At 47.4% G+C, this 10,230-nt stretch overlaps 1 long non-coding RNA gene across 1 annotated transcript; it reads right to left on the bottom strand.

Annotated features, from left to right (window-relative positions):
- Positions 1-5,871: 5,871 nt before the first annotated feature.
- LOC120381899 lies at positions 5,872-8,906 on the bottom strand. Its single transcript, XR_005588178.1, has 3 exons — positions 8,848-8,906; positions 6,623-6,715; positions 5,872-5,930 (listed from the first exon to the last, which is right to left on the bottom strand). It is a non-coding gene; the product is annotated as an uncharacterized LOC120381899 (long non-coding RNA).
- Between the last annotated feature and the right edge of the window lie 1,324 nt (positions 8,907-10,230).

Genomic DNA, 10,230 nt, shown 5'->3' with positions numbered 1-10,230 from the left:
AGCTTGGATGGGTCATTCAGTCCTTTGTTCCAGGGTTCAGTTTGTAGAGAAGTTGCTCCAGAGGTAGGAAGGGGGATTGAAGACAAAATGGAGATGATGCAGCTGCCCTTTACATTCCTTTTGCCATGTGGCCTGTACTTCCTGTGTCCCAAACACAAGCTTCACAGCACGTGGCATGGAAAAGCCTTGGAGTTCTCATTACACAGGCATACCCCAGCATGTCTTGCTGACTCAATAGGTGTATCCCCTTGGTCCTTTCCATGGGCTCATTGTACAGATGATGACCCTGAATGGGCCATGAAACAGGCTAGGCAGCTATGCCAATATGTCTGGGGGTGTCACCCAGAAACACTGCACAAGTCTGGAAATACAGATATACCCTACATATCTATAACTCACAATACAAAGGTGATACAAACATAGAAACAAAATTATCATACTTGGCAAATCATAACATTTTCACTGACACCTTACATGGCATATCTAGCATGATTCATTGCAATTTTATCAGATTATATTATTATTTTATTATTAATACCAAAGTGTCTCACAATTCCATACAGTGTCACACTTGGTAAACCAGTGAATTTCCAGGACCAGTTCCCCAGGTCCTTGAAGATGCCGAACACTGTGCTTATGAGGGACTGAAATACCCACATATCTTCTGGGATCACACACACAGACACTGTGTCAGTCTGTAGAGCAGTTTTTAAACTAGGAGATGGGGGAAAGCCTACTGCTGCAGAGGAGCGTGTGGATCGGACACAGACTTCTCTTAGGGGAGAGTCTGATCATAGAGAATCTCCAGGTTATAGTCAGGAGCAGAGGAATGAGAAGTATAATGTAGGGGCTGGATCAGATGATAAACAGTCACATAAAAAGAATCTGGCACATCAGAAAAGGCAGGCTAATAAACAGGGACAAGTTTTTAAAGTGCTTGTACACAAATGCCAGAAGTCTAATAATAAGATGGGTGAACTAGAGTGCCTTGTGATAAAGGAGGATATAGATATAATAGGCATCACAGAAACCTGGTGGACTGAGAGCAATCAATGGGACACAATCATTCCTGGGTACAAAATATATCGGAAGGACAGAACAGGCCGTGCAGGGGGAGGAGTGGCACTATATGTTAAAGAAAGTGTAGATTCAAATGAAGTAAAAATCTTAAGCGAATCCACAGGTTCCATAGAGTTTCTATGGATATAAATTTCATGCTCTAGTAAAAATATAACATTAGGGATCTATTATCGACCACCTGACCAGGACAGTAATAGTGATGATGAAATGCTAAGGGAAATTAGAGAGGCTATCAAAATTAAGAACCCAATAATAGTGGGGGATTTCAATTATCCCCATATTGACTGGGAACATTTCACTTCAGGACGAAATGCAGAGATAAAATTTCTCGATACTTTAAATGACTGCTTCATGGAGCAGCTGGTACGGGAACCCACATGGGGAGAGGCGACTCTAGATTTAATCCTGAGTGGAGCGCAGGAGCTGGTCCAAGAGGTAACTATAGCAGGACCGCTTGGAAATAGTGACCATAATACAATAGCATTCAACATCCCGGTGGTGGGAAGAACATCTCAACTGCCCAACACTGTGGCCTTTAATTTCAAAAGGGGGAACTATACAAAAATGAGGGGGTTAGTTAGACAAAAGTTAAAAGGTACAGTGACTAAAGTGAAATCCCTGCAAGTTGCGTGGGCCCTTTTTAAAGACACCATAATAGAGGCCCAACTTCAATGTATACCCCAAATTAAGAAAAACAGTAAAAGAACTAAAAAAGAGCCACCGTGGCTTAACAACCATGTAAAAGAAGCAGTGAGAGATAAAAAGACTTCCTTTAAAAAGTGGAAGTCAAATCCTAGTGAGGCAAATAGAAAGGAGCACAAACACTGCCAACTTAAGTGCAAGAGTGTAATAAGAAAAGCCAAAGAGGAGTTTGAAGAACGGCTAGCCAAAAACTCCAAAGGTAATAACAAAATGTTTTTTAAGTACATCTAGAAGCAGGAAGCCTGCTAAACAACCAGTGGGGCTCCTTGACGATGAAAATACAAAAGGAGCGCTTAATGACGATAAAGTCATTGCGGAGAAACTAAATGGATTCTTTGCTTCAGTCTTCACGGCTGAGGATGTTAGGGAGATTCCCAAACCTGAGCTGGCTTTTGTAGGTGACAAATCTGAGGAACTGTCACAGATTGAAGTGTCACTAGAGGAGGTTTTGGAATTAATTGATAAACTCAACATTAACAAGTCACCGGGACCAGATGGCATTCACCCAAGAGTTCTGAAAGAACTCAAATGTGAAGTTGCAGAACTATTAACTAAGGTTTGTAACCTGTCCTTTAAATCGGCTTCGGTACCCAATGACTGGAAGTTAGCTAATGTAACGCCAATATTTAAAAAGGGCTCTAGGGGTGATCCCGGCAATTACAGACCGGTAAGTCTAACGTCGGTACCGGGCAAATTAGTTGAAACAATAGTAAAGAATAAAATTGTCAGACACATAGAAAAACAAACTCTTGAGCAATAGTCAACATGGTTTCTGTAAAGGGAAATTGTGTCTTACTAATCTATTAGAGTTCTCTGAAGGGGTCAACAAACATGTGGACAAGGGGGATCCGGTGGACATAGTGTACTTAGATTTCCAGAAAGCCTTTGACAAGGTCCCTCACCAAAGGCTCTTATGTAAATTAAGCTGTCATGGGATAAAAGGAAAGGTCCTTTCATGGATTGAGAACTGGTTAAAGGACAGGGAACAAAGGGTAGGAATTAATGGTAAATTCTCAGAATGGAGAGGGGTAACTAGTGGTGTTCCCCAAGGGTCCGTCCTAGGACCAATCCTATTCAATTTATTCATAAATCATCTGGAGAAAGGGGTAAACAGTGAGGTGGCAAAGTTTGCAGATGATACTAAACTATTCAAGATAGTTAAGACCAAAGCAGATTGTGAAGAACTTCAAAAGATCTCACAAAACTAAGTGATTGGGCAACAAAATGGCAAATGAAATTTAATGTGGATAAATGTAAAGTAATGCACATTGGAAAAAATAACCCCAACTATACATACAACATGATGGGGGCTAATTTAGCTACAACGAGTCAGGAAAAGATCTTGGAGTTATCATGGATAGTTCTCTGAAGACGTCCACGCAGTGTGCAGAGGCGGTCAAAAAGCAAACAGGATGTTAGGAATCATTAAAAGGGAATAGAGAATAAGACAGAGAATATATTATTGCCCTTATATAAATCCATGGTACGCCCACATCTCGAATACTGTATACAGATGTGGTCTCCTCACCTCAAAAAAGATATTCTAGCACTAGAAAAGGTTCAGAAAAGAGCAACTAAAATGATTAGGGGTTTAGAGAGGGTCCCATATGAGGAAAGATTAAAGAGGCTAGGACTCTTCAGTTTGGAAAAGAGAAGACTAAGGGGGGACATTATAGAGGTATATAAAATCATGAGTGATGTTGAGAAAGTGGATAAGGAAAAGTTATTTACTTATTCCCATAATACAAGAACTAGGGGTCACCAAATGAAATTAATAGGCAGCAGGTTTAAAACAAATAAAAGGAAGTTCTTCTTCACGCAGCGCACAGTCAACTTGTGGAACTCCTTACCTGAGGAGGTTGTGAAGGCTAGGACTATAACAATGTTTAAAGGGGGACTGGATAAATTCATGGTGGCTAAGTCCATAAATGGCTATTAGCCAGGATGGGTAAGAATGGTGTCCCTAGCCTCTGTTCGTCAGAGGATGGAGATGGATGGCAGGAGAGAGATCACTTGATCATTGCCTGTTAGGTTCACTCCCTCAGGGGCACCTGGCATTGGCCACTGTTGGTAGACAGATATTGGGCTAGATGGACCTTTGGTCTGACACGGTACGGCCTTTCTTATGTTCTTATACCCCTGTGTTCACTCATCTAGAAAATTATGATCAATTTTGTACGCAGTATGGATTGTGAGGTATCATTTGAAAACGCATAACCTACTGAATATTATCCTCCTGTTAAAACGTGTAGTAACACTGTATGTAAAGTTATGAGATTTTACAGTATGATATTACTGAAAAAGTTACAATTCTGGGGAACACCCACAGACCAGTTCCTCAGAGACAGCAAGGCAAACAGCTGGTCAAACAGTCATTCTCCTGCAGGGGGAAGGTGGGAAGAAGACATTTACATTTCATCACAGGGACCACTTGAACTTGTTGTGGAAAATGACCACACGACTGATTTTGAATCAGCTCAGCCTGAGGCTCTTTTCTTGGTTAAAAGTGCACAGGGGGCGACAGCTATTGGAATACTGTCCCCGAGCTAAAAATCACACAAGCCTTTTAAAGCTTAAAACCCCAAACAATGACACATATGTTGCACGTTAATTTACTTATTTGGAATATATTGCAAAATATGATGCAGGTCAAAAGCAAGCTGAACAATCAGTTTTCCATATTCAGCCTTTCCTGTTATTGTTATTACACCTGGTGACATGGGAGCAAGACTCTGCATGTCTCAAGAAATGTCACTACCAACCTAGGCCATTTTCACATGCTGGGGTGCAATCCAGAGCAGTGAGGAGTTGTGTCATCTGTAATTCTGGGTGAGATTCAGTGTTCTGCTGCTGGAGCTCCCCTGTCTGGATACCCTCAGCCAGCATTCAAGGCCGCACCGAGTGTCTGTGTGATAAATAACCCTGGACCGGCAGCTCTGACTCCAGTCGCCTGCTTGTTACACCCCAAGCACATTCTGGTTTGGGTAGAGAAGGCTCAGGGTTTGAGAGAAGCCCGGGGGTAGGAAGCTTCTGTTCATTACGCTGGACTTAACCCCCAGTTTTACTTGAGTAAAGAGGAGCTATTTGACACTGCGATACAGCTCCTGTGCTCTGTTCCCAAACTGTTCTGCAGCAGGGGAGGGTCTGTGGTAGTGTGTGTGTTACTGGCATATTGGGGTGATGCTGCCAGGGCCGGCTCTAACAGTTTTGCCGCCCCAAGCCAAAAAAAAGACTCCAGAGAGAGGGCAAGTCTCCCTGGCACTGCTTCTTGCTGACAGAGAGGTTCAGAGACAGTGAGAGAGTCCTGGGGAAGCTGGGAACAGGAAGCATGGGCCGGTGGGGTTCAGTGGAGAAAGGGAACAGGAAGGGCAGGGATATCACTGAATGCAGGATCTCAGCAGTACTGGATGACAGGATAGCACATAGTGCAGCCCATTGGAAAACATAATCCCAACTATACATACAGAATGATGGGGTCTAAATTAGCTGTTTCCACTCAAGAGATGGATCTTGGAGTCACTGTGGACAGTTCTCTGAAAACATCCACTCAGTGTGCAGCAGCAGTGAAAAAAAGCGAGCAATGTTGGAAATAATTAAGAAAGGGATAGATACAACAGAATATATCATATTTGTAAAAACAGGAAATGAATCCATGATACACCCACATCTTGAATACTGCATGAAGATGTTGTTGCCCCATCTCAAAAAAAGATATATTGGAATTGGAAAAGGTTCAGAAAAGGGCAACAAAAATGATTAGGGGTATGGAACAGTTATGCCAGACCTAACCCCCAGTTTCACTTGAGCAAACAGGAGCTATTTGACACTGTGCGATACGGCTCCTGTGCTCTGTTCCCAAAGTGTTCTGCAGCAGGGGAGGCTCTCTGGTAGTGTGTGTGTGTGTCACTGGCATATTGGGGTGATGCTGAAACAGGACAGAGTAGAGGTGGCATTGGAGGGCTGGTGTGAACCTTAACTCTTCATTTCCCCTTCCAAGAACCGAGGGGACAGGAACCCTTACCCAGCGAGGTCACAGTCTCATAGTTCTGCTGCATGACATCCCAGTAGAGGGCTCTCTGAGCGGGGTCCAGCAGAGCCCACTCTTCCCTGGTGAAATACACAGCCACCTCCTCGAAGGTCACCGGCCCCTGAAAGAGCAAGAACCCAACACTCAGGATCTCTTTCCCCACTCACAGCCCCACTATTTGTGGCAGAAAGGAGCCAATCAAATGGAAGCTCTGGGTGGATCGCAGTCAACAGAGTCCCACCCCGACCCCGCTCAGCGTATCCAGCAAATACCAGGGTGAGGGGACGAAGAGAGAGCCCCTTGTCTCTCCCAGCAGATCCATCACACACCTACTAGCCACCGACTGATACAGGAGATGGAGCCCCTAGCAGGGTTCAGGGAGAGCTCCCTGGTAGGAAGCCCAACACCCTCCCCATTGTGAGGAGCAGGATATGAAGGGAGAGGCAGCTCCAATAAGCCTGACTCATGGGTTCCCCCTTCTTATCTCACAGCAGCCGCTGGTCAGTGAGCTCAGGCTCCAGCACTGGGAGTCTGATCAGTTTGATAGCTCCATGTAGGTGGGCTATTTTCTTTCTTCACAAATTAGGGCATTTCCACCTCCGAACCTCCTGGGTCTGTTCCTAGAATCTAGGGCACTTATTAAATAACTCCCAGCGGGTTTGCCACACCCTGGCCTCCTCCTTTCCCCACGCTGTGAATTTCCTGCCCCGCTCCAACCTCCAAACCAGACTGTGCAAACCTTCCCATCTCCGGTGTATTTGCTCTCCCTGTCCTCCAGCAGGAACCCACCAGCAACCCCCCGACAATCTCTACCTGAACTGACTCCACTGCAGCCATTTCTCTTCCTTGTCCCACGTCAGGCTGGGATGACCTGGAGCAAAACATGGACGCCATTCTGCAGCCTGTCTGGGGGAGAAGGGCAGTTGTGGGCGTTTCAGAACAGGTTTTAGTTAATTTCACATCAGAATTCCCCCAGGCCCTTTCCCTGCAGACAGACACCCTAGATCCTGCCATGCTGGGAAATGCTAAATCTGTTTATTACAATGTAGATCTGGCCCCTCCTGCCAGCTAAGCCCAGACACATTTTTAACCTCCCTTCTCCCTCTCCTCACCCCCTAACAAAGTCTCTGAACACAAGGCTAGAAAAGAGCAGAACCAAAGGAGTCACTGTGGGGGATTCCCTTGGACACTGACCCCACGGCAGCTACACCCCAGCAGGGGAATATGGAGTCAGGAACCGGCTTTTCCTCTCTCTGATCCTTTGCTTGTTCACTGGAAAGTGGTTCTGCCCAGGGATGCAGCAATACATGTGTCTGGGTGGACTAGAGAGCTAGAAATCTCTCCCCGCTCATTTCTACGACTGCCCCTTTCAGTCTCTCCTTCCCCTGTCCTCTCTCCCTGCCCCTCTAGCTGGGACAGTCCCATTCCTGGGGGCTTTGCTCTCCCAAGGCTGGATTTTCTCCTGGCAATTGCTACTGGGAGGAGAAATGAGGAGGGGCTGTTTGTGCAGAGTCACTTTCTTGCCAGACCCCAGGACTTTCCCTGAGGTCTTTCAGTTACCTGGAGACTCTGGCTCAGAATTTAGTATTAACAGGGCCCAGGGCTGCCCTAGGGGGCTAGGACCAGCTGGAGAAAGTCATCTCCTGGGCCAGGCAGAGAAGCAGCTTTAATTCAGGTGACTTCCCAGCACAGAACCCCGCTGGTGGAGCAGCAGCTGCTGAGCCTGATTTCCCAGATCACAATGGAGGCTGCAGCGTCTGACCCAGGAAGCTGAACCCCAGTATCCTGAGCAGAGAGGGACAGAGCGTTTGAGCAGCTTCCCTCCTTTAGCTCTCTGGGGAGAGCAGCTAATGAGAACCCTCCTCACAGGGAGAATTGCTGATCTCATTTGCCCCATTGTTGATCCGGAGTCACTCCTTGTCTTTCCATACAGTGACTCTATTAACAATGGTCTCAATGAAACCAGAGTTCAGAAAGAATGAGTCCAGAATGCTGCGGAAGGGACCATTGTGTGGCAGTGCTGACCCCCTTCCCACCTCCCTCACCCCCAGATCCAGGACAAGGACTGGACAATCTAGGAGAATGGAACTGGAACTCCCACCCCTTGCATCCGACGAAGTGGGTATTCACCCACGAAAGCTCATGCTACAAAACGTCTGTTAGTCTATAAGGTGCCACAGGATTCTTTGCTGCTTTTACAGAACCAGACTAACATGGCTACCCCTCTGATGAGTGTTTGATAAGTGGCTAGAAAGTTATCACAGTGACTGGACCTGGCCGGGGAATGTCGGGCAGTGCTTGGAGCCAGGATTCTGGCATAAGCTAATCACGGAGAAGAAGATGGGTCAGGAGCAGCCCCCAGAGCCCCAGCCAACCCCCCCCAGATATTCCCTGGGACCCAGCCCCCAGAGTCCCTGGCCAGGGACCTCAGATCCCCCCCAGCCCCCCCCCGGCCAGAGCACCCCCCCCAGACCAGCACTGCCAGGATGGGAATCCCAAAGGGTTTCCCCCCACCAAAAGACCCCAACAGCCAGAAACCCCCAAAGGGACCCCACTGGGAACTCAGTCCTCACTGCCTGCCTAGGATCCCCCCGCCCTCCAGCAGGATCTACCCTGCCCTTTGCCTGGCACCCCTCCTCCCCCTGCGGGATCCCCTGGTGCTTTACAGGGGCACCCCTGGCCTAGCGCCGGGATTCTCCCACACACTCTGTGCACTGGGCACGGCAGCGATCCCAGGAGTCTGCGGGGAAGCCCAGACAGAGCCCTGGCACAGCACCAGGCTCCTCTAACCCCTGTCCTGCCTCCCCAAGAAGCCCACCCCGGCTGTTCTGCAGCCAACAGGCCCCCAGCAATACCCACCTCCAGGACCCACAGCCTCTGGGCTGGGCACATCACACCCACCCCCTGAAACCCCAAATCTCCAGAACCCACCAACCTCACTAGGGTACCCCCTGCCCCGCCACCCCGAGGCCGCCCCCCCCCCAATCCCCTTCAGCTGCTATCTCCCCCAGCCCCACCCCACCCAGCAACACTGTTACCTCACAGTGCCTGAGAAGTGGATAGAAAGTGACCACCGCCCCCTGCTGGCCAGTCACACAGGCAGAGGGAGCCCTGGGGGATGCCTCTTGAACTGGAGTATGGAAGGCCTGGAGGGACAAAATAGGTAAGAAATGTCCATGGCCTGTCACTATCAAATAATGGCCACCATGGATCCACCCCAGAGGTGGCTGCATCTTAGCACTGCGGGAAGCAACCCCTCACCAAGGCCATTTGCCATGGGGTTTGGGATACTTCTCAACTCAGACTGCACTCAGAGTGACCTCATCATCCCATGCCAGCTGGAGAAAAGGGTCCAGCCAACTCTTCTGTTACCGGTTGGGAACCACTGACCCCCCAAACAGGGGGAGGCCTCTGGCTTTGATGTGTATTAAATATCTGGCTGGTCTCTTTCTTTGGCAAACATTTTAACAGAGGTAAAGGAGGGACCAAATGATTCACAAAGGAGTCGGGAAAGATGATCTCTGGGCAATTTCACCCCCTGCGACCTCCAGGATGGAGAAGAACTCAGGGCAACAGGTTCCCTCGAAGGAAGAAGTTGCTGGGATTTAGAAACACGGGGAACAGCCCCAAACCCGATAGGATTTTTAACTGACATTTGATAATGACACAGAAAGAGGCAAAACCTGAGCTTTGAGAGCAACGTTCAGAAATGAAAGAGAAAGGGTGGAAATCTGAGAGATTTTGGATCCATTTTGCAAATTATAGAGAGACAAGTGGAAAATCAGAGGGATTTTATATCAGTTGTTGATAGGAGGTAAAATCTGAGTGTTTCACATCAATATTTGATAAATGAATAAAGAGGAAATGGGCAACATTTGCAAACATTTTATATCCATGTTCAAGAATCTGAGAAAAGGTGTAAATCTGAGATTTTCTTAGTATTTTATAATTAGAGAGACAGGGGGAAATCTCAGGGCATATTCAATTAGAAATAGACAACTAGAGAGCAGTGGGGCAAATGTTTAGGGTATTTTATATGAATCTTTGAGATTTGCAAAGAAAATGTGTCACAAACTGTGTATTTGATAACATGAGAGAAAAACACCAAGATCTGAGGGGATTTTATGTTGCTGTTAACGAACTAGTGGAAAAGGGGGACTGTTGGACTGGATTTTATACGACTGTCCAATACATAAACACAAAGTAATGGTTCCCCCCACCCCACCATTCCCACCATTGCCATGGGCAGCAGGCAGCCCTTTGAGGAGCTGATTAAAAGGGCAAGGGAGGGGGAGCTGGAAGGTCCCTGGATAAAGGAAGGGGGCAGCAGTGGGGGACGGGCGGGTGACTGGCAACTGATGGTTGGGGGCAACTGTGCTGGTAGTTAGGGGGCAACAACTGGGATTGGGAAACGGGGGTCT

This window comes from Mauremys reevesii, linkage group 14 (assembly GCF_016161935.1).
Source record: "Mauremys reevesii isolate NIE-2019 linkage group 14, ASM1616193v1, whole genome shotgun sequence".
NCBI lineage: Eukaryota > Metazoa > Chordata > Testudines > Geoemydidae > Mauremys > Mauremys reevesii.
The sequence above is the reverse complement of the archived record's forward strand: the minus strand, read 5'-3'. Positions and strand labels throughout refer to the sequence as shown.